Genomic DNA, 26,172 nt, shown 5'->3' with positions numbered 1-26,172 from the left:
TTAGAATACCCATGAAAACCCTTGTGCAAGTATGTTAGCACAGCTGAAAACAGGCTGATTAGAGAAGCTATAAACCTGACCTTCCTTTGAGATAGTTGAGAATCTTGAGCATTATATTTGTTGGTTCCATTAAACTCTCAAAATGGCCAGAAAAAAAGAACTTTCATGTGAAACTCATCAGTCTATTCTTGTTCTTAAAAATGAAGGCTATTACATGCGAGAAATTGTCAAGAAACTGAAGATTTCCTACAACGGTCTGTACTACTCCCTCCAGAGGAAAGCACAAACAGGCTCTAACCAGAGTAGAAAGAGAAGTGGGAGGCCCCGCTGCACAACTGATCAACAAGACAAGTACATTAGAGTCTGCAGTTTGAGAAATCGACAGCTCACAGGTCTTCAACTTGCAGCTTCATTAAATAGCACATGCAAAAAGCCAGTGTCAACGTCTACAGTGAAGAGGCGACTCCGGGATGCTGTACTTCAGGGCAGAATGGCAAAGAGAAAGCCATATCTGAGACTGGCTAATAAAAGGAAAAGATTATTATGGGCAAAAGAACACAGACATTGGACAGAGGAAAAATTGAAAAAAGTGTTATGGACAGACGAATCCAAGATTGAGGTGTTTGGATCATACAGAAGAACATTTCTGAGACACAGAACAACTGAAAACATGCTGGACGAGTGCCTGATGCTATCTGTCAAGCATGGTGGAGGTAATGTGATGGTCTGGGGTTGCTTTGGTGCTGGTAAAGTGGGAGATTTGTACAAGGTAAAAGGGATTTTGAATAAGGAAGGCTATCACTCCATTTTGCAACACCATGCCTTGTGGACAGCTCTTGATTGGAGCCAATTTCACATCCAAATTATGCAAGAACTATTTATGGAAGAAGCAGGTAGCTGGTATTCTATCTGTAATGGAGTGGCCAGCGCAGTCACCTGATCTCAACCCCATTGAGCTGTTGTGCGAGCAGCTTGACTGTATGGTATGAAAAAAGTGCCCATCAAGCCAAACCAGCTTGTGGGAGGGGCTTCTGGAAGCATGGGGTGAAATTTCTGCAGATTACTTCAGCAAATTAACTGCTAGAATGCCAAAGGTCTGCAATGCTGTAATTGCTGCAAATGGAGCATTCTTTGATGAAAGCAAAGTTTGAAGGAGAAAATTATTATTTCAAATAAAAATCCTTTTTTCGAACCTTTTCAGTGTCTGGACTAGATTTTAAATTCATTTGACAACTCACTTGATTAATAAAAGTATGAGTTTTCATGAAAAACTCAATTGTCTGGGTGACTCCAAAATTTTGAACAGTAGTGTATATACTGTATATATGTAATATATATATATAATATGCTGCTCAAAAAAAATAAAGGGAACACTATTCCATTTGCAACAGGCTGTTTGTGTTCCCTTTATTTTTTTGAGCAGTATATATATATATATGTTATACATATATATACAGTATATATATATATATATAATATATCTATCATATATATATATATATGTCAGTGACTAATACAATTAGTATAGTGTGTGTGCAAAATTAAGGACATGTATTTAATTAATGATTATTTCATGTACAGTATAAAAATGACGTGAGGTCTCTCTATAATTTATAGCCAGCAATAGATATGCAGACAGCTGAGAGATGATATTTATAGCCTAGGAAGGGGCCATGGATAGTGGCCCCCCCGGCTAAAAACACCAGCTCTCAGCCACCTCAGAAAAGGCGCATCTGTAAAAAGCGGTGGCGGTGGCATATGGGGTAATAGTTGGGGTGTGGATGTCACATTTGTGACATCAAGCTCCGAGGTTAGTAATGAAGATGCGTCAATTAGACGCCCTCATTACTAATCCCATATAGTCAAATAGTGAATAAAACTCAGACACCCATTAAAAATCCTTTATTTGAAATAAACACACAGACTCCTTTATTGTTCTTAATTAAACCATACTTACAACCTCTGCTAACTCCCTGAAGCCCTCATTCTCCTGTAATAAACTTAAAATAGTAAACCAACAATATACCATACCTGTCCGTCGTTCTGTCCCATGCAGTAATACATATCTGGTGAATATACAGTTTGCAAACAGGATGGTGCTAAGATGCGACCATCCTGGCTGCAAACTACTGGAGAATGAATGAGATGCTGGGAGTGCAGACTCAGTGACTAGCGGTGTCGTTAATGAGTCTGCGCTCCCTCACTACCTGAACTGCGATGACCTCTAGAGCGTGGGAAAATGTCAGTTGATTTTCCCACGCTCAAGAGTTCAGTGCGGGTCAGGCTGTGAGCGAGCGCAGCATCAGTGACATCACCTCTATTCAGTGAAGCTGTTCTCGCAGCCGCTGAACTTCTGTGACCTCAGGACTGTGGGAAAATGATATATACAGCTCTGGAAAAAATTAAGAGACCACCACATCAAACTCCTGTCATGGGCAGCCTATTCTCCAGACTTGAACGCCATTGAAAACCTCTGGAATGTAATCAAACAAAGAACTGCTTAAATGTTTGAGCCAGAAGCAGTGTGAGAGACTGGTGGCAAGTATGCCAAGACGCATGAAAGCTGTTTTTAAAATTCATGGTTATTCCACAAAATATTGGGGATTCCAAGACTTGTGGAGCAGCGCCGGCCCCCACAGCCACCAGAGTCACCCATTAGCCAGTCAGCAAGATGCTTACTCGTCCAAGCGTCAGTGGTGAAATGCACCCTGGCAGACACAGATTTAGTCAAGGAATGGGTGATGTTGTCTGTGACATGCTGGTGTTGAGCAGGCACAGCGTTCTTAGAAAAATAATGGTGACTGGGCAATTGGTACTGGGGGACTGCGACAGCCATCAGTTTTTGGATACTGACTGTATCTACCAGGCGGAAAGGCAGCATTTCCGTGGCCAACAGGTTGGAGATGGTGGAGTTCAACCTCTTAGCTTTGTCATGCATAGGAGGAAACAATATGTTACTTGATCACAACTGCGGTAGGGTGGGCTGGCTGTAGTGCTGAGAGAGCGCGGATTACGGTGAATCAGAGAAACTTCTGGACCGTGAAAGAGGTGCAGGCGTAGATGTTATGGTAAATCGAGAAAGTTGTGGTGTGCTCGTTCTCTGAGATCAGTCAAAAACAGCAGGCATGTCCGCTTCCATTTCAGCTGACAGCGGGCTCTCAGTCAGCGTGACTGGAGTGGGTAAAGAACCCGAGGTTCTGCGGTCGAAGACCTGCATCTCAATAGTTGGCACGGTAACAGAGGAGTAGGAAGAAGCAGCAGATGCGATTGATGGGGGACTGATGGTTGTTGAGGTCTGCATTTTTGCGCAGTGGGATTACCACAGTAAAGCATGTTGATTGTGCATGTGAAAGTTCATACATGTAGTAGTCAAATTATTGCACATTTTACCTCGACTCAGTTTTCTTTGCAAATGTGGGGAGGTTGAGCTGGGTACGGTTCTGTCTGTAATAGGAGACAGAGTGATTGACAGTAGGTGTCATTTGGCAGTCCGCCATCAGAGGTCACTGGAGAGCACCGATGGCAATGGTTATGTAACTGTCATATGAGGGTTACATAACTGCCAGAGGTCAAGGTGACTCTGATTGAGCGAAAGTGACTGTCAGGTGACAGAGGGTGGGGCTATCTGGACTGGCTGAATAAATACTGAGGTAAGCTTCTAGAAGCTTCAGTCAGCTAAGGGGAGCTCACAAAGAAGCAGGGTCTGTCACACAGAGGAGATGCCTTAGAGACTTTCTGACTGTAGAAAACGGTCACGGGGGTGACCCGACAGCACATTGGTCACAGGTAGAGATGGCCTGTCAGGGCCTGGTGTACGGTGGACTTTGAAAGGTGAAATGCCGTGGTGGATTGGCCTAGGGCAGCCACGGAGGATAGAGCCACGAAGTACACCTGCTGAAGAAGTAAATAAGTGAAGGTACTCGGGCCGTTCTGCAAGAGGAGAACAGTGTGCAATATTTGTCATGCATTGTGCTGGTCGTCATATGGGTGGCCAATAAAAGAAAAACCTGTTGAATACATCTCCTGTCTCTGTCTTGTGCCTGTCGACGCCAAGAAGCAGGTCACCCCCCATTCCTGTGAGTACAGCACACCTCCGCCGCCTACCAGCCACATCTCCTAAATACCCACAGCACGCTACCCTCCGCCCCAGCCTGCCACCCGGACCCCTACACAAAGTTGGCAGATTATGTGAGTTGGCTCATCCTTTTCAGTGTCAAAAAGGGCCCAGGCTAGGCAACCCTTGCCACTCCTGCGAGCTACAGACCCATGGACACTGCTGGTCACAGCCACAGTTGTGGCTGAGGATGCATTTCTCATCGTGGCTGCATCACTAAGTGTCTGCGCAACATAACCTCCTCGTCTTCCTCCTCAGATGACCTACTCAGCAGTGTGCCTCTATGTTCACGCCAACTAGGATCTAACACCTCATCATCATTATCCTCTGTGTTATCACATTCCTCACCCTTGGAGTCACCCTCCTCCTCTTCCTACCCTGACAGCACAGTACAGTCTGCCTGAGCCTCAGATATCTTAGTCTCATCAGGATCTCCTCCCACATGGGGGTTAACGTCTTATGATGAGGGTCAGGATGCTGCTCGGAACCTACTTCGTCCTGTCCCAGATGCAATTTAAAAAGTGTTGTGCATCGGTGCAGATTTCCTCCTCTTGACTCTGTGAAACTTTTGAGTACACGTCATGATCATGGCATAGAATGTGTGAACAGCTTTTCAGACTCACACATCTGTGGTTCTGTGCAGTCAGTTGTATGGTTGGAGAGTAATGTGATGTTGAGGTGGAGGAAGAGGCCTCATCAATAAGGCGTACCGCTCTGCGTCTGCCAAAGAAAGGTAGTGGAGTAGCCCGTCCAGTAACAGAAGTTGTCAGTTGTCTTTGCATAGGATGTGATGCTGCTTCACTAGTGCTTTCACAAACATTACAACCTACCCCACGTACACCTTGAACAACAAGCCTAATTCCCCTTCTACCATGGCCTCGCCTTTTCAAAGTCATGTTGCTCAGATAGTGTGGTAGGAGCACAGTACAGTATTAGCAACAAAAAATTAGATTTTTAATTCTGTAGCAGCTCTGCAAACAGCCTAATTTCAGCGGCAGTAAATTACAAGGTAAAATATGGCGTGCTGAATAACGTTAGTCACAGAAGAAAGAATTGTTTGAGTGTGGATGAGGCCTGTATGACAAAGAAGATATGCTACAAACAATTTGAAAGTGAGATGTCCCCTACTGTATGACGCTAGTAACAGAAGAATTTTTGGTGGCTTCTTGATAAGGCCTCTATAACATACTAGATGTTACAAACAGTTTGAAAGTGAGATGTCCCCTACCGTATGACGTTAGTAACAGAAGAATATTTTGTGGTCTCTGGATCAGGCCTCTAAAACATACTAGATGCTACAAATAATTTGAAAGTCAGATATCCCCTACTGAATGACGTCAGTAACAGAAGAAATTTTTGAGGGCCTCTGGAACAGGACTCTATAACACACTTGATGCTACAAACAATTTGAAAGTGAGATGTCCCCTACTGATGACAATAGTAACAGAAGAATTTTTCTGTGGCTTCTGGATCAGGCCTCGATAACACACTAGATGCTACAAGCAATTTGAAAGTGAGATGTCCCCTACTGTATGACATTAGTAACAGAAGAATTTTTTGGTGGCCTCTAGATCAGACCTCTATAACACACTAGATCTTACAAACAATTTGAAAGTCAGATGTCCCTTACTGTATGACATTAATAGCAGAAGAATTTTTTGGTGGCCTCTGGATCAGACCTCTATAACACACTAGATGCTACAAACAATCTGAATGTGTGATGTCCCCTACTGTATGATGTTAGTAACAGAATATTTTTTTTGGTGGCCTCTAGATCAGACCTCTATAACATACTAGATGCTGCAAACAATTTGAAAGTCAGGTCCCCTACTGTATGATGTTTAGAACAGAAAAAACATTTTTTGGTTATGTGCGTGAGATCTGCAGACAGCTTAATTTCAACCCAACAAAATGACAACGTGTGATACGGCAGGCTGTATAACGTTTTGCAACAGAATAATTATTAGTAGTGATGAGCGAGTATACTCGTTGCTTGGGTTTTCCCGAGCATGCATGGGAGTCCTCCGAGTATTTTGACGTGCTCGGAGATTTAGTTTGTCCAAATAAAGAAAAAAAAGAACTTCGCACCGCTGCTCCACCTCCACCTCGACCTCAGACATGATTCTTAGAGGTCAAATCACACACATGCTCTAGAACCCCAAAAACCCCACTTGGAACGGGTGCTCAATCCATGAAACAAAACAAATAGAAAATCCACATGTGAAGAAATGAAGGATGCCACTCACTGTTCAAATGAAGAAGGCTTTATTCAGGAATCAAAAAATTGGCACGGGAGAAATGTGTTGAGTACGGACTACGGCAGTTTCGCGCTGCTGCGCTTCAACGGAGATTCCCTAACAAACAGGCAATCCCCACATGTATTCAGGCTGTGCAGCAGCCGCAAATCATGCAGCTGAGGCGACAGAAACGAAATCTCCGAGCACGCCAAAATACTCGGAGGTCACCCGAGCATGCTCAGAAAAACCCGAGCAACGAGTATACTCGCTCATCACTAATAATTATATATTTTTTTAATGTGCGTTCTGTCTGCAGACAGTTTGATATCACCACTGCATTACATCACAAGGTGGGAAACTGCATGCTGTTTCACATTTAGCTAGTGAAAAAAAAAGATTTAGAATGCTATACTCTTGCATGGAGCACAATGGAAGCAGCGCACAACACACTTGTAGGACATGTTCCCTGCTGGCTTTGTCTGTGGACCTCAGTAACGGCAAAAAAATATGCTGGAAGGTCAATTTCACAGCCACACTGGACATTAGGTAACTAGCTAAAATTTTGCTGCTAACAGTGCCAGCATCAGGAGCAGCTTCTCTGCGTTGTCACAGTGTCAAAATGGCGCTAAAACAACATATCCGCACTTTATATGGAGCCAGAGTGTCGGGACAATGTGGATGTTTCCTGCACTATGATTGGCTAGCTGCAAAGTGCACACATAAAATTACTTATTACAAGAACGCGGCGTCTCTGAGCTCTCCAAACCTCCTCCCCTTGTCAAACACGTGCCAAATGCTCATGATACACCACCATTATCATTGCTAAAGTGCTGAAAATACTTTTGTGGCAACACAAATATTTTCCCCCACTTTTTACCGAATGCCACCAATTTTTTCCGATTTTATAAAATTTTGCTTACGTTTCCGATCACGAATCCAAATGTGTCATATTCGTGCCGAATTTATGTTTGGCGATCGATTTCCAAACAAATTTCTATCATCACTAGTCCTAACCGTAATCTGAAAAGTTTTATGGAAGGACCTGAAGTGAGCAACTCATTGGAGAAAACCCACCAACTTAATAGAGTTGAAGCTGTTTTGTAGGGAGAAATGGGCTAAAATTCCTCCAAGCCGATGTGCAGGAATAATCTGCAACAGCTGAAAGGATGCAGATGCAGTAATTGATGCACAAGGAAGTCACACCAGATGCTGAAACTAGGGCCAGTTTTAGACAAACTGGGGCACTGGGCAAAATTCAAAGTGGGGCTCCCAATCCTGAAACATTCCACCAACAACACTGTTAGGCTCCCTTCACACATCCATATAAAACACATATGTGTTACTCCGGTACCAGTGTCATCAGTGTTTTATATGTGTGTCGTTCGTGCATCATCTGTATTTTTCCAGTATGGATACTTGAAATTAAATTACAAAGCTTCTCATATACTTTCAATATTAAAAACGTAAAGCCAGTAGCATAGCTACCAGTGGGGCAGAGGTGGTGTTCGCCCCGGGCCCCACGCTCTGAGGGGGAGTTGGTTTAGCTGGATGTAAGTATTTAGGATGGTAGACCCCACACTAACTAATAAATCCCCAATTCAGACCCTAGCAAGGCAGCCGCTCTCCCTACACTCTCTCAATCCAGAGCTGAATGCGCCAAGCAGGCTGGCGTCCGGTCCTTATACCCCTGATGATGCTGTGCAGCCAGCCAATCACTGCACGACCACAACAAAGATGGCTGCGGGATTTCATGGCCTGGCAGACAATCCCTGCACCGTGATTGGGTCTATAAAGTCCGCCAAAAATGCTGGGTGGAGACCCGAGTTCCCGCCGAGTAATCCCGGAAATGCTCAGTGCTCGCCGAGTATGAGTGATTCTTAGGCGAGTACCAAGTAGTGGCAAGCACGTTCGCTCATCACTACTCTGTACATCTTTTTTTGCATCTGAACTGTTTTTGTCCTCCCTTTAACTGTTGCCTCCCTGCGTGGAGTATTCCCCTGTTAAGTAAAACGGTTAACCCCTGCTCTGCCTCCTGTCTGTCACTGCATCCTGCAACCTGCTCACACATGTAAGATCTCAGACTGCACTCAGATGTTATCCAAGTGCAGTCCAATGTACGCACACAGATACAATGGAGAAGATGGAGAAATAAATTTTGCCATTGTCTGCGCACCTGTGATATGATTCTCTTATGCAAGAAAATCGAGTCACAGTGAACTGACCCCCTGCCTAAACTCTAATGAGAATTTGAGTCGAGTGTTATTAGAATAATTGGCTGGATTCTCTTACATATGTATAACAAGATGTATAATTATGTGCTTAATTGTAAAACACTGGGCAAAACTGTCACTGAAAAAGACCTGGATGTATGGGTGGACGACAAACTCACATTTCGTGGCCAGTGTCAGGCAGCTGCTGCAAAGGCAAATAAAATAATGGGATGCATTAAAAGAGGCATAGATGCTCATGAGGAGAACTAAGAATGAAGTCATATTGCAAGACTTGTTAAAGGGTTGATTGTGACTTGTAGGATCGCTACTTTCAACAGGTGGCGCTATAGAGTTATAGAGTTCAAGTCCTCTTTTTCTCTGAAGAGGCAATTTGCATATTATTTTCCCAGAGGAGCATTGCACGGTGAATAAGCCTCCTTACCTTGACCACCCAGAGCTGGTATGTCACTCTCCATAAGGAGAAACCTTACCCCTTAGAACCCAGTCCAGAGCCTCTCATCTAGCCAAATCAGTTCTCATACTTTGCACTGACGAGGGCCAATAGCCCGAAACACTGTCTACAAATTCAGATTCTGATTTGGCTTTAATCCTAAGTCATATTATAAGACTCGTTAAAGGGTCGATTGTTACTTGTAGGATCGCTACTACCAACAGGTGGCGCTATAGAGTTCAAGTCCTCTTTTTCTCTGAAGAGGCAATTCGCACATGAGAACATAATTTTACCTCTATTTAAGTCACTAGTGCGACCACACTTAGAATACTGTGTACAGTTCTGGTCTCTGGTGTATAAGAAAGACATAGCTGAACTGGAGCGGGTGCAGAGAAGAGCGACCACGGTTATTAGGGAACTGGGGGGTCTGCAATACCAAGACAGGTTATTACACTTGGGGTTATTTAGTTTGGAAAATTGAAGGCTTAGGGGTGATCTTATTAAAATGCATAAATATATGCGGGGACAATACCAAGACCTTTCTAATGATCTTTTTACTCATAGACCTGAGATGGGGACAAGGGGGCATCCTCTACGTCTGGAGGTAAGAAGGTTTAAGCATAATCACACGCGGATTCTTTACTGTAAGAGCAGTGAGACTATGGAACTCTCTGCCATATGATGTTGTAATGAGTGATTCCCTACTAAAATTTAAGAAGGGACTGGATGCCTTTCTTGAAAAGTATAATATTACAGGGTATATACACCAGTTTCCTTAATATTGCGCTGATCCAAAGAGCTAGTCTGATTGCCGTATGTGGAGTCGGGAAGGAATTTTTTTCCCCAATGTGAAGCTTACTGTTTGCCACATGGGGTTTTTTTGCCTTCCTCTGGATCAACATGTTAGGGCAGGTTAGGATAGGATATGGGTTGAACTAGATGGACTTAGGCCTCTTTCACACATCAGGTTTTCGGCGTCAGGCGCGATCCGGCGCTTTTGACTAAAAACGGATCCGGCGAAATGCAATGCCGGATCCGGTTTCCCCCCCATTGACTTGCATTAGAGCCGGATCGAGCCGGATGGCCATGCGTTTCATCCGATTTTCGCCGGATCCGGCAATGTGTCGCGATCCGGCGTCTGGAAAAAACGGTGACTGTAACGTTTTTTGTCTCCGGCGAAAAAGCCGGACACGCCGGATCCGGCGTGTCCGGCTTTTTCATACAATGAAAGCCTATGAGCGCCGCAATGCACCGGATCCGGTTTCTTTGGTCTGAGCATGCTCAGTAGCTCTGCCCACAGGACATATATAAAAGCAAGACAATGGGACCCTCAGCCACACCCAACATGCCACCCAAGCCAAGAACCAGGAGCAGGAGAAGGCAGCAGACATCTGCAGCAGCAGCACCATCAGCACCACCCCAAATGGAGCAGCATGCTGAACAACGGGAGGGGAGTCCAGCAGCAGATGAGAGACGGTAATTATCAAATCCCCCATTCCTCCAAACTAGGGCTATGGAATATCAAGATATTCATTGGCCCTTTGTTTCTCTTTATTCAACAGCTGCCCAATAGATGCAGCAGCAGCAGCAGCAGCAGCAATGGCAGCAGCAGAAACACCACCCACAGCCATGGAGTCTGGCCATGAGGAAGACAGCACATCTTCTGGGAGCCCTCCCTCGCATCGTCAGCGTTTGACGGTAAGTTTTTATTTCCAAAATCCATCATCTCTGTAATATATGTATATTCATTGCCTTTTATTTCAAAACAGGAATCAGAAGATGAAGAGGAGCTCCCAGAAGAAGAAGGAAGGGGTGGACAGACACTTGGAGTGGGCTCACAATTGGTAAGTTTTTTGCATCAAACGCAGAAACACAACATCACACTACACACAACACATAGAAAACAATGTTCTGCAGACCACACACAGCAAACAAATGCCTACATCCAAAGACATAACATTTTTTGTTTTCTTCTCTAGTCTTCCCAATCTGGTGCTCGGCCAAGAGGTCCTCGCAGTGCCTCCCAGGGTCGTCGGCGACAGCAACGCGGCGGTCACCAGCGTGTAAGTATAAATATTTTTGCTTTGTTTTTTTTGCACTTTTTATTTCATTTCTTTTGTGGAGGCTAATTATGTTATTTTTGTCTTTTTCTTTAACAGCCTTCACAGCGTGCTCCCGACTCTGACGGTGAGGATGGAGGGATTGATGTGGACCACCTCATCGATCTCGTCAGAGAAAGGGAGCCGCTCTGGAATATGGCTGACCGCCGCCACGCTGACCTGATCGTTACCCGACGACTCTGGGAGGAAATCTGTTCGCTCCTTGTGGACCGCTGGGAGGACCTCGAAGCTCGGGCCCAGATTAAAGAGCGTAAGTATATACAGTACCGGTTGCTTGATTTAAACCAGTGTTTCCCGAACTCAAGTCCTCGTGGTCCCCACGGATCATGTGTTCAGGATTTCTATTTACTTTGGAAATCCTGAAAACATGACCCCTGGGGACCATGAGGACTGGAGTTTGGGAAACACTGATGTTGTATACTAACCACTTTGTCCTTTCTCGTTTCAGGGGAGAGAATTGTGAAGCGGTGGCGGTCTGTGAGGGATCGTTTCAAGAAGGAGTTCAATAAAGAGATGCGGGCCACGAGTGGATCTGGAGGACGCAGGAGCAAGTACAAGTACGCACGAGCCCTGTCGTTCCTCCGGGAGACAATGCTCACCAGAAGGTAAATATTACACACCACATGTGACAAAAAAATGTTTAGATGTAACTTTTTTTTTTCAGCCAGGGCCATACCATGTCACTATTTTAATTTTTTTTTTTTTCTCTTTATTCCACAGCACGGTGAGCAGCACTCGGGAGCCTGCACGATTGGACCCTTCTGAGGCGATCCCTGAGGAGACCGGCACCGAGGGACACTTCGACCGCCCCGGTACATCTGCACCTTCCCAGCCTTCCCACACATTCGACCCATCTGTCCCATCCACCAGCACAGGAGCATCGTGGCCGCCTACATTACATGAAGCTGCTGGTGAGGAGATCGCTTTCCCTTTACCCCACCCTTCTGCCCCTGCCACCTCTAGTACACCTGCGGGTACTGGGCGGCAGCGGCAGAGGGGTCAGGAAAAGACTTATGCGCCAGAGTTCTTGCATCTGAATGCATCTTTCCAGAACTGTCTAAAAGTCTTGTCAGAGCAAATCTCCGCAGGCTATCAGCAGATCAACTCCAGCATTCTGGAGGTGAAGACACTTCTGCAAACCATGCATTCAGAAGCAAGATCTTCGCCAAACCACACCTTTTTCAGGTCTGTTGTGGAGCGCATGGAAACGCTCTCTCCTGCCCAGCAGATGCATGTAATGCATTCATGCCACGCTGCTCTCCAGCAAGTTACCTCCCAACCTCCTCCTTCCACCACAGTAGTTCCTCCACCTGCACCCCCTCCAGCCACTTTCCATCCTCCCCCTCCTATTACATCTACACCCCCTCCAGCCACTTTCCATCCTCCCCCTCCTATTACATCTACACCCCCTCCAGCCACTTTCCATCCTCCCCCTCCTATTACATACCATCCACCTCCCCAGCACCAGCAACCTCCCCAGCACCAGCAACCTCCCCAGCACCAGCAACCTCCCCAGCACCAGCAACCTCCCCAGCACCAGCAACCTCCCCAGCACCAGCAACCTCCCCAGTACCAGCAACCTCCCCAGTACCAGCAACCTCCCCAGTACCTGCAAACTCCCCAGTACCAGCAACCTCCCCAGTACCAGACATCTCCCCACTTCCAGCAACCTGCCCCGTACCAGACATCTCCCCACTTCCAGCAACCTGCCCCGTACCAGACATCTCCCCACTTCCAGCAACCTGCCCCGTACCAGACATCTCCCCACTTCCAGCAACCTGCCCCGTACCAGACATCACCCCACTTCCAGCAACCTGCCCCGTACCAAACTCCTTCCCCATACAACTTGCCATCAACATCATCTGCTCCTACAGTCCCTGCCCAACCCTCCACTCCACCACCCACCACCTCTTCTGCTTCCCACATGTCCACCCATTCTGTAGTTTTTTCCACACCTTCACCTCTAACTGTTCCTTCCCCACCACGATCCCAGTCCTCTCTCCACACTCCCAGTGTCGAAGTGTCCCGCAGCCCCTCCAGCAGTATTTCCACCACACACTACACAGATTTATAATGTGTGTATTTAAATAAAAATGACCAGTTTTATGGTTTCAAAGCTTTATTAAACAAGTTTATTAAAATTTTAAAAAAGTTTACTAAAAAAAACATTTTTCAATAAAAGTTAAATTATTTTACACTGGTTGTCTGTCATTTCTTTCTGCGGCGAAAAAGGTTAAATACAGGGTATTTAAAAGGTGAAATGGTATTCAAAACTAGGTATATAACTGTGGGTAAATTTTAGCTTTTTGCCACAGTTGTGTTCCTGGTTGTGTTTGAAGCAAAGTATTTCACCTAAAAAGTTGTGTTTATTGTTGGTGATTTCCTAACAATGTACACAACTTTTGTTAAAAGGTGAAATACTTTGCATAAAACACAACCAGGTACACACCTGTGGCCTAAAGCTAAAAATAGAGACCATGACAAGATAGCCAACTTTGGTTGGCAAAGGTATATACTGTTGGTACAGAAGGTACACAAGTTTGGTTGGGCACAAATCTTTCACACTCTGTCATCCTGCCAGTGTACTCTGCCTTGAGGTGACATAAAGTATAGTGCAAAATTGTCCCTCATTACTGAAACCGTCACAGAACTTCTAGTGGTAATGTCATGGTAATCTTGCAAGGTGGTTTCTTCAGAGGTGTCCTCAATGGAAATGGGTTCCTTGCAGATAACAAAATTGTGGAGTACCACGCACGCTTTGATCACCTCGTCCACAGTTTCTGTCTTGAGGTTGATCGCAGTCAATAGGACCCGCCATTTGGCTGTCAGAATACCAAAGGTACATTCAACCATTCTTCTTGCTCTTGTGAGGCGGTAATTAAAAATGCGTTTTGGTCTTGTCAATCCTCTGCTAGAGTACGGTTTCAAAAGGTGTTCTGACAGCTGGAAGGCTTCATCCCCTACACAGACAAATGGCATAGGTGGACCAGATGTTTGCGGCAGCGGTCTAGGTGGTGGGAACTGGAAGGTGTTTCCATACAGTTTACGCCCCATGGCAGACAGTTTGAAAACTTGAGAGTCATTGGAGCGGCCATAGGCCCCAATATCAACCGCAATAAATTTGTATTCCGCGTCAGCGATGGCCATGAGGACAATTGAAAAATATTTCTTGTAATTGAAATATTCCGATCCTGATCCAGCTGGCTTTAAAATGCGGATATGTTTCCCGTCCACAGCGCCCAAGCAGTTGGGAAACTGACATATCTGTTGAAACTTGTCAGCAATTTCAATCCACCTCTCTGTTGTGGGCTCTGGTAAAAACTCTTCAGCTAAGGAGTCCCACAGTGCACGGCATGTGTACTTCACAATTCTAGATATGGTGGAAATCCCGAGTCTGTACTGGAAATGCAGTGACGAAAGGGATTCTCCAGTTGCAAGAAATCTGTGGGGAATTAAAAAACAATAAATTAGTTTTAAATCACAGCATTACATACCAAAACTGAGCTATAACACTTGGAGATACAAACTACCACCAACAAGATTGCAGTGAAAGTGTGCTCTGATGCGATCACATCCAATAAATGTGGCTTACCTTAAAGTCACCATCAGACGCTCTGCGGGTGAAACAGAGAAGCGGCAATAGGTGTCCGCTTTTCTTATGAGGTGTGCAATGCGCTCCACCAAGTAATCAAAATTCTCCATTTTCATCCTAACATATCCAAAAAATGTATCCGGGTTTCGTCGAAGGTCCATGCAGAGTGTAGAATAGACCCCACGCGTCATTCTCTTGGCTGTGATGGGGTGGATCCACAAACGTCGTCTACGATGCCTGATGCGCTGCTGTCTCGCTCTCTCCTTCTCCAGAACAATCACCCTCAAACGATTCGCCTCCGCTATAAAATCCGCCAAATTCTTCAAAATATTTCCAATGACAACATCCATCTTCGCCAGTAACTTGCTCTTCTCTCCAACCTGCACTTTCTCCTCGACAACCAGTCAAAGAAGGGCTGTAGGAACATGCTATATATAGTTTTCCAGTAGCCAATCCCGTTCGGAAGGCCACAAGGGTCAATTTTAAAAACCGGATCCGGCGTAATCCGTCGAAAAACGGATAGAAAAACGGATGAACCGGATGAGACGGATCCGGTTTTGTCTGTCAAGAAAAAGACGGATCCGGCAGAAAACCGAATCCGTCACATCCGGTTTTACTAAACATTTGCCGGATCCGGCGTTCCGGCACGACGCCGGATCGCGCCTGACGCCGAAAACCTGATGTGTGAAAGTAGCCTTAGAGTCTCCCTTCAACCTTAATAACTATGTTACTATGTTACTATGTAATATACGCTAGTGTGGGCGAGCCCTTGAACAGATTGCAATGGTCCAGTGTCTAGAGATCACAGTGATGTCATTACTCCTGGTGACAGCGTCCACCACAAAGCGGCCTGTGCAGGATTCTGAAGAGTGACAGCAGGTATAATTTTTTTTTATACCACTTTATGCTTGATTTTTTTTATTTCTTTTTTTTTTTTACATTAGAGATGTGTGTTGCTATGCAGTGTGTGACTGATGTTGAGGTGCAGTAAAAAAAAACAACTTACCAGTGACCACCAGTGCTGTAGTGTCGTCTATGGGAACACTTCTCCTAGGTGGCAGAACAGCTGCTATGCCATGTGCTGACAGGCACTGCTGTGCAACGCCAGGACTACGTCAGTGGTCAGGACTCAGGAGTCAGTAGGATCCTGACACTGAGCAGCAGCTGTCAGGACACAGTATAGATGATAGAATATGAGAGAATGTCAGTAGCACACGCGTGACTGCTTCTGCCCATTCAATAACTATGGAAGTATAAAACAGCAGTCCGCACAGCGCTGGGCAATACTCGCACTGCAGGAGAACAGAAGCAGGCATCTCTGCCTCCTCTCCGCCTGAGCAAAGCACTGAATAGTGTTATTTGGGTTGTAAGCTCCATCGCAGCAGGGGCCCCTTAGGTTCCTGGGAGTCCTAGGCAGCTGTCTAGTCTTCCTGCCCGTAATGCCGCTCCTAATATACATATGCACAGACACCACAGATACACAATCACACTATATACTCTCTATATGTACACACAAGTACATAATATATACCTACGTACAGACACACGCTGTATACTGCCCATGTACACACACAGATACATATAACACATATACTTACTAGGTCTTGCTGCTTCACTTGTGCTGATCCCAGGGCATTCGTTTGGGATTATATGATGATGAGGAGGGGACACAGGACTGCAGCCAGCTCCCTCTGAACTTTGCTGTGCTGTGAGACGCACTTCCCCCTCACTCTCAACTTAATCTGACACTGATGGCACAGAGGGAGAGACGCGCTTTGGGACTACAGAGGATGTATTATATTTTTCACTGTAGCTGTATGGACGGAGGAGCCCGAGTTCATCACATGCCTCCTCTTCTTTGGACACTGCACACATGTATCACATGCGGCACCTTGTTGTTTGCTAAAGTTAATGTAATGTTGCTGTATTGTTTATGTTCTGTAATGTGAATGTATTTGATATGTGCTATGTATAGAAGTAGGGATAGAATAGACGATAGCATAGTGATGAGGAACCTCTGGCACGCGGAGCTGAATGATGATGTCATCCAGCTGCGGCCGCGCCGCTCAATGTGTGAGAGGAAGGAAGCTTCCGGCGCACGGAGAGGTGAGTGTGGCCGCTGTGGTGTGTGTGTCAATGATAGGGAGAGGGCCAATGATGGGGTGAGGGCCAATGATGGCGGTGATGGGGAGAGAGCCAATAATGGGAGTGATGGGGAGAGGGCCAATGATGGGAGTGATGGGGAGAGGGACAATGATGGGAGCGATGGTGAGAGGGCCAATGATGGGGAGAGGGCCAATGATGGGGTGAGGGCCAATGATGGCGGTGATGGGGAGAGAGCCAATAATGGGAGTGATGGGAAGAGGGCTAATGATGGGGAGAGGGCCAATAATGGGAGTGATGGGGAGAGGGCTAATGATGAGAGTGATGGGGAGAGGGCCAATGATGGGAGTGATGGTGAGAGGGCCAATGATGGGGAGAGGGCCAATGATGGGGGTGATGGTTAAAGGGCCAATGATGGGAGTGATGGGGAGAGGGCTAATGATGGGAGTGATGGTGAGAGGGCCAATGATAGGAGTGATGGTGAGAGGGCTAATGATGGGAGTGATGGGGAGAGGGACAATGATGGGAGTGATGGTGAGAGGGCCAATGATGGGGAGAGGGCCAATGATGGGAGTGATGGTGAAAGGGCCAGTGATGGGGAGGGGGCCAATGATGGGAGTGATGGTGATGATGGGGCATATTTCTGCATGAAGGGGATCATGATGGGGCATATTACTACAAGAAGGGGATCATGATGGGGCATATTACTACAAGAAGGGGATCATGATGGGGCATATTTCTACATGAAGGGGATCATAATGGGGAATTTGGCACATGTTGGCACTTTGTCATAAATAATTGGGTTTTAAGTTGTAGTTTGGGCACTCGGTCTCAGAAAGGTTTGCCATCACTGGCATAAGACAATATAGTGATTAGAATAGAGGGGGCATACTAGAGAAAGGGAATAGGAGTATTAGCTTAGGTTTAGCCAGAATAGGGGTTTTCCAGATGGGGAGGAGTTTATCAGTGTAGTGTAGTGTAGAGCAATAGGATAAAGTACACTACAGACACTTCCTGGTTAGTGAGCAGAGCCTGGGCAGCCCTACCTAGGGCAAGAAGTGCAGAGCTGATGCAGTAGTGAGTGAAGACAGTCTGACAGCCATGGGGGTGAAGCTGCTAAGGCAGGAAGGGACGTGCAGGCGGTCACCAGCTTTGACAGAACCGATCCAAGGAGGATCCAAAGCTTACGGCAGGGACTAGGGGGCAGCGGAGATGTTGAGCCCATTATCCTATAACTCGAAGCTGGACCAGGGGAATGGTAGAAAGCTGATGGGCCTGAAGCACGGACAGGACAAGGATTGTCCAAAAGAGCAGTGATTGCTGGAAAGGGACAATGATTGTCCAGGAAAACGCAGTGATTGCCAGAAACGAGGCAGGGATTGCCAGAAGCGAGGCAGGGATTGCCAGAAGCGAGGCAGGGATTACCAGAAGCATCGCAGGGATTACCAGCAGGAACAGAAGGTGCCGGGAAGGCAGGGAAGAGGAGAAATTGCTAAGACAGGACAGAGATTGTCCAGGAAGAGCAGAAATTGCTAGGAAGACATGGAAAGCTAGAAAGATGCCACTCTGTACACTGTGCTGTGTATGTGATGGATACCCTACTATTAAGTAAAGTTGAACTGTTGAAAAAGGACATTGTATCTGGAATGGTTTGTGGAGCTCCTGGATATAGAGCCAGAGTGACAGAAGCCGAGGGGACTCTAACACTCACACTAATGTGAGTGTCTTGCTGCACACATTATACACATTGCAGAAGCGACATTGTATTTCATCTGTGGGGTGCCAGGGTATGGGAACACTACAGCTCATTGCCATGACTACAACCCTGGCCACCTTACACTGTACATAAATGGGCTGCAGAAGCAGGGGCCCCCTTTGTGGGTAGGGGTCCTAGGCATTTCCTTTGTTTTTAAAATTAGAAACAAACCAGCTCACCTGTCACGGCATGTGGTGTGAGGAAGCACAGATCCCGTGTAGTCATCACGTAAAAACATGGAAAAGAAGGAAATGATCCAACTTCCAAAAAAGTCCAAAATTTAAAGGATAATAAAACAAAATACAACAAGACGAGATTCACATGGATGTGAGTAGTAGCAACGCGTTTCGAACAATTAATTATTCTTTCTCAAAGCTGCTTAAGTGAGCTGCTTTGTTTCTAATTTTTGTCCATTGTAGTTTTTAACCGTGCACACCTTGTGCCTTAATTATCATTTGACAATTGAATACTTTAACTTTGAGCTCTTTTGGCATTTTGTGGTTGTGTATCAGTCCTATTTCCTGGATCTGCTCATTCCTCAACCATGAAACCACAAAAACACTAGTGCATGCTCTTATCATCTCCCGCCTCGACTACTGCAACCTCCTACTTTCTGGCCTCCCCTCTAGCACTCTGGCTCTGCTCCAGTCCATCCTACACTCTGCTGCCCGACTAATCCACCTGTCTCCCCGCTATTCCCCAGCCTCCCCCCTATGCCAGGCCGTTCACTGGCTTCCTATTGCTCAGAGGCTCCAATTCAAAACCCTAACCATGACATAAAAAGCCATCCACAACCTGTCTCCTCCATACATCTGTCACATGGTCTCTAGGTACCTACCCGCACGTAACCTTCGATCATCTCAAGATCTCCTTCTCTAGTCCCCCCTTATCTCTTCTTCTCACAACCGCATTCAAGACTTCTCCCGTGCTTCCCCCATACTCTGGAACTCTCTGCTGCAACACATCAGACTCTCACCATCAATGGAAACCTTCAAGAAGAACCTGAAGACCCACCTGTTCCGACAAGCCTACAGCCTGCAATGATCCTCGGTCTACTGAACCACCACACGACCTGCTCTACCCTCTCCTACTGTATCCTCACCCATCCCTGTAGACTGTGAGCCATTTGCGGGCAGGGTCCGCTCTCCTTATGTACTTGTGTGTCCCTTGTCTTACACATATTTATTATACTTGTCTATATTTCCCCTTTTCACATGTAAAGCGCCATGGAATAAATGGCGCTATATAAATGCATAACAATAATAATAATAATAATTTTGAAGTGATTTTATTTTTTACAACATGAATTCGAGTCCGGATAGAGCACATAAAGCCGCACAATTGTTTACTTCAGATGCACCATCATCAAATGCTGTTTCCAATTCAGATTTATTTGCTGTGGACATTAAGAAATTGGAAAAATTAATGATTAATCAAAATTTGGTGGGATTTTACTATACTGGACAATTATGTTTGGAAAAATATGATCCCTAGGGGACTACTTGTAAAGAAAATCCCTACCACAATTTATTCACAGGAATTTGTTGATGAATGGAATAAAATTTTAAGTAACTGTTCTATCAATCTCATGCAACTCATTATGAAACATGAGGACGTGAAACTTAAGAGTATTCAATCTGAAATTAATGCTATTAAATCCAATTTGGAAGATAAGGACAATGCTAAATTCAAAGATAATCTACTGAATATACAACAGTCTGTCTCTAATCTGGAAAAAGTCATTATGAGTCGCAAGAAGAGCAAGTTTCAGCGTGATGGGGGAGACTATCAAACGAATCAGGTGTATGAATGGGACAGGTGGTAGAAATCATCAAAGATTCTTCGCCCCATTCCGCAATAGCAATTCCTCTGAAGTTTCTTAGCGGCGAGTATCTTTTCAGCCCTTCTGATATGGAGTCAACGGAAAGTAGCTTTAATGATGCCCATAGTGATGGCAATTTTTCCAATGCTGACAATTGCAAGAATTCGTAGACTCAAGAAGCAGCACTCAAAAAACGCAAGAGGCGCGGGGGATGTAAACACTCCTACAAATACAAGGATGGCTACCCGCAACAGGAAGTAATGTCTGGCTCTCAAAGGAATTTTTCCAATGTTTTAAATATTTCTAGCTGCACCTTGACAGTGGAACAATTACAAATCCTTTCTTTGGGACTTAACTTTGCACCTGACCAGCGATTTGACCTGTTAATAGATTCATTTGAAATTTAACTGTCAGGAAACATTTTTTACACAGGAATCTAGAGTGGTTGATTTGAACAAAGGTCTCCAGAATAATTTTTGCGGTTTCACATTTAGGGAACAATGTGTTTTAAGTGATCTTCAAGATTTAAATATGGATAATTGACCTATTCATAAGAGTGTCAATCAAGCTGAACAATTGCAAACAAAGAATCCCAGGTTTTACCCCATTCAATCTAGAGCTGAATGCATGGACAGATTCCAGACCGTTAATGAACAGGATTTGAGATCATTGGATTTATCTGTCAAATCACATGGACATAATGCCAACTTGAGTTTCAAACAACAGAAAGCTATACAGCAGATTAAAAATCTGCCGGAAATAACAGTGAAAAGGCAGATAAAGGTGGCTTATTTGTAGTCATGGATACAGTGATGTACAGGGATCAAATTAATTGCCTTCTACAGGATGAGACAACATATAAAAAACTGTCCTGTCATCCGACACACCATTTTCAGACTGAACTGTTTGAATTAATCAATGAGGGTTCAACATTGGGAGTTTTAACCAAGACTCAGACTGAGTACCTTAATGTTAATCATCCTGTTATTCCTATCATGTATGCTTTACCTAAGGTGCATAAAGGTGTTTCACCTCCTCCTATGCGCCCTATTATATCAGACATCGGCTCTGTTACAGAACATGTATGAACTCCTGGATTCCTTAAAGATTCTAAAGATGTTTTGAATCAGCTTTCTGATACCATTTGGAGGAATAATTTTCCCTGGATTAGCTGCGATGTAATTGCCCCGTATACTTCTATACCCCAAAGTTTAATCATTGTGGCTTTAGAATTCCATCTCAGCAAGTACAATGATTACACCATAGACTTGTGCAATTTCATTATTCAAGCTGTACAGTTTGTAATGAATCGTAAATATTTTTCCTTTGATCAGCAGTTTTACCTTCAATGTAAGGGAGTCTCAAGGGGCGGTAAGCACGCACCTTCTGTGGCCAATTTAGTCATGTCCTATTGGGAGGAATTGTTTCTGTTTTCTGTTAGCATCTTCTGGTATGGCAGATACATCGATGATACACTCTTTATATGGAGTGGTGATATGTCTGCCATATCAGAATTTGTGCGATATTTGAACTCCAATGAGTTCAATCTTTGATTTACATGTAATTTTGATTCTTCTTCTATTTCATTTTTAGACTTAAAATTGCAGGTTGTAGAAGGTAAATCTTTTATTCTAAGCCACTGTCAGGCAATAGTATTCTGGATGCTTCTAGCAGTCATCCAAGTCACACCATCAGGTCTATACAAATTGGTGAGTTAACAAGGATCACTAGGAATTGTAGTGATACTTCTACTCTTAATCAGGAGATCGGTCTGTGTTGTGACAAATTGAAAAAGAGAGGTTATCCAGGAAGGTCCCTTAATAGGGCTAAGAGAATTGTGCAAAAAAACATTGTGACATGATAGCATTAGAACAGGACATTAATTATGATGCTAGTGACAACAAATTGGTATGTTCTATCCAATATTGTCCACAATTCAATGCTATCAAAGCTCTTATTCTTAAAAATATTCCCATCCTTTATGAAGATGACACTTTGTCTACTATTTTATCATCAGGATGTCAAGTTGTAGCAAAGAAAGCTACTACTCTGGCTAATGTTTTTCAATCCCAACATAAAAACATGTACTTGGCTGCATCACACTGGCTTTTATCACTGTGGCTCATCTAGATACAGAACATGTGCCCATTCCATCGTAGCGCATTCATTTTTGGATAGCGGTAATAAAAAACAGTGTAAGAGTCAACATTTTATTAACTGTAACACCAGAAATGTAATTTATTTAACTAAATGCATGGAATGTAATCTAAGTCATATAGGATGTACAAGCCGCATGGTTAAAGGTAGAATTTCGGAGAACATCACTGATATTGTCTCTAAAAGCTTGAAGCGCACCATATCCTTTGCATCTAAGCACTTCGTGACTTATCATCAGAGAAGCATGGCATCTTTGTATTTCATCAGTATCAAGAAACTAATCACGTCAGCAAGGGGAGGAGACACAAAGAGACGTCTCATAACGCTAGAGGCATACTGGATGTTTTGCTTAGATACTTGTCATCACTCTGGTCTCAATGCTCATAAAGAGATTATGTTTCACTACTAGGATGTAACTCTATGTATATTTTTGTATATTTTCTTTCTATGTCTGCACTTTTTGTGTTTTTTTATTTTAATTCATTTGATTTGTTAGCTATATCATGTGACTTCTTGTGGAGTCTTTATTCGTTGTGGCTGGTATATAACCATGCCACTGCTTGTTCTAAGCAGCTTTGAGAAAGAACAAGTCATTGTTCGAAACGTGTTGCGGCTACTCACATCCACGTGAATCTCTTGTTGTATTTTGCTTTATTATTCTTTAATAAATTTTGGACTTTTTTGGAAGCTGGATCATTTCCTTCTTTTCCATTTGCTTTGTTTGCCTGCCCCTAACGCCCTGGCTGAAACAAAGTTTCACACACACATTTTACACTCACAAACATTTGATATTGTATCATTTTTCTCAATGAAAAAATGACTAAGTCTAATATTTTTTGACTCATTTGTTTGATTTCAATTTCTTTATCAACTTTCAGATAGCAAAAATCAGATGTAGTTTTAGGTCAAATTTATCCAGAAACATGGAAAATTCTGACGCGTTCACAAACTTCTAGCAGCACTGTAAATGGGTTTCATTGTATAATGGAAACTTTCAAATTCTCTGATTTACTTTCTGTATCCTCAAAGTCTTAAATGTTTGCACAGATTTATTAGAAACTGTCATTGGATAATGGGTTGGATCACAAGGTTACAGCCTGTTAAAAGATTCAGCTCTGATAACTGCAATGTATTAAGATTTTAATTCCTTGGAAGTAAATTAAGAGTTGCAATTGACTTACTGCAAGCAGAGATCTTTAAAATACAAAAATATTGATATGGAAAGTGTAGTACAATACAATAAATAATCTTTTTATCCATGACTAAGAAGGACTGATGTAAGGACAGAAAAGCTTCAGCTGGATTATATGGGAGTCTGTACGTAGACTTTAAGACTCATACACATCTGCGTTAATAAAATCGGTCCGATGTTCCTGAAAAGTAGGATGAGTGTCATGCAAGTGCCCTGCGAGTGTCATGCGAGTACAATTCAATTTTTTTCACCTAGCATCCGTATAACATCCATTTGACATGCGTATGCAATCCGTATGCAATGCGTTTTTAGCATCAACTTTTACATACAGTAATTCCCTGTCATTTCATGCTACTTTCCTAATAAAACAACAGATGGTTGACTGCTGTGATCTTCATCGTCTTGGTGTGGATGTGGTAAATTTTAAAATTGTCATCAATACCATCATCGTCCATCTATATATATAAACGCTTTATCATGTCTGTCTGTAACCGAAATCGCGGACCGCTGATTGGTCACGGCCGCCAGGCCCCCGCCAGGCCACAACCAATCAGTGGCAGGCGCAGGCCTTAATCTCTAAAAAAGAGAATTAAAATAAAAAAAAGTTATTCTCACCTTCCGACGGCCTCCTGTCTTCTTTCCACGCGCCCGGCCTCGCGTTCCCAGTAATACTTTGCGGCTTAGACCGCTGATGACGTCACTCTCGTGAGAGCATGAAAGAAGACCGATGTCACTCTCGCAAGAGCGAGAAAGAAGACCGACGTCATCAGCGGTCTAAGCCGCAAAGCATTACTGGGAACGCGAGGTTCGGCGCGTGGAAAGAAGACAGGAGGCCGTCGGAAGGTGAGAATAACTTTTTTTTATTTTTTAATATTATTTTTGTACAGGGCCGCGGCAGTGATTGGTCGCAGCTACAGGGCCGCGTTGCTGATTGGTTGCGGACAGAGGGCCGCGACGCTGATTGGTCGCGGCTACACGGAAAGGGGGGTGAGGGGACCATGCATACCAGGAAAGGGGGGTGAGGGGACCATGCATACCAGGAAAGGGGGTGAGAGAACCATGCATACAGGAAAGGGGGGTGAGGGAACCATGCATACCAGGATTGGGGGGTGAGGAGACCATGCATACCAGGATAGGGGGTTGAGGGGACGATGCATACCAGGATTGGGGGGTGAGGGAACCATGCATACCAAGAAAGGGGGGTGAGGGGACCATGCATACCAGGATTGGGGGGGTGAGGGGACCATGCATACCAGGAAAGGGGGTGAGGGAACCATGCATACCAGGATTGGGGGGTGAGGGGACCATGCATTCCAGGATTGGGGGGGTGAGGGGACCATGCATACCAGGAAAAGGGGGTGAGGATACCATGCATACCAGGATTGGGGGGTGAGGGGACCACACATACCAGAAAAGGGGGGTGACGGGACCATGCATACCAGGATTGGGGGGTGAGGGGACCATGCATACCAGGATTGGGGGGTGAGGAGACCATGCATACCAGGATAGGGGGTTGAGGGGACGATGCATACCAGGATTGGGGGGTGAGGGAACCATGCATACCAAGAAAGGGGGGTGAGGGGACCATGCATACCAGGATTGGGGGGTGAGAAGACCATGCATACCAGGAAAGGGGGGAGAGGGGACCATGCATACCAGGAAAGGGGGGTGAGGGAACCATGCATACCAGGATTGGGGAGTGAGGGGACCATGCATACCAGGATTGGGGGGTGAGGGGATCATGCATACCAGGATTGGGGGGTGAGGGGACCATGCATACCAGGAAAGGGGGGTGAGGGGACCATGCATACCAGGATTGGGGGGTGAAGGGACCATGCATACCAGGATTGGGGGGTGAGGGGACCATGCATACCAGGATAGGGGGTTGAGGGGATCATGCACACCAGGATTGGTGGGTGAGGGGACCATGCATACCAGGACTGGGGGGTGAGGGGACCATGCATACCACGAAAGGGGGTAAGAGGACCATGCATACGAGGAAAGAGGGGTGAGAGGACCATGCATACCAGGATTGGGAGGTGAGATGACCATGCATTCCAGGATTGGGGGGTGAGGGGACCATGCATACCTCGAAAGGGGATTAAGAAGACCATGCATACCAGGAAAGAGAGGTGAGAGGACCATGCATACCAGGATTGGGGGGTGAGAGGACCATGTATTTCAGGATTGGGGGGTCAGGGGACCATGCATACCAGGATAGGGGGTTGAGGGGTAGCATGCATATCAGGATTGGGAGTGAGAGAACCATACATATCAGGATTGGGGGTGAGAGAACCATACATATCAGGATTGGGGGGTGCATTATTGCATTATTATTAAATCTTCAAAAATAAGCTGCATATATATTCTAGAATACCCGATGCGTTAGAATCGGTCCACGATGTAGTATCTTGTAGA

General features: G+C 44.9%; 1 protein-coding gene across 1 annotated transcript in view; it reads right to left on the bottom strand.

The window, feature by feature from the left end:
• LOC141052449 (solute carrier family 46 member 2-like) overlaps positions 1-16,416 on the bottom strand; it is a 52,126-nt gene extending 35,710 nt beyond the window's left edge. The window contains exon 1 of the mRNA XM_073549686.1: positions 16,323-16,416. The gene's annotated coding sequence lies outside the window, so the exon portion shown is untranslated. The remainder of the gene's footprint in view (positions 1-16,322) is intronic.
• Between the last annotated feature and the right edge of the window lie 9,756 nt (positions 16,417-26,172).

This window comes from Dendrobates tinctorius, unplaced genomic scaffold, assembly GCF_039654945.1.
Source record: "Dendrobates tinctorius isolate UK_male_01 unplaced genomic scaffold, ASM3965494v1 ptg000160l, whole genome shotgun sequence".
Lineage (NCBI taxonomy): Eukaryota > Metazoa > Chordata > Amphibia > Anura > Dendrobatidae > Dendrobates > Dendrobates tinctorius.
Note: the sequence above shows the minus strand (reverse complement) of the source record. Positions and strands in the feature narration are given on the sequence as shown.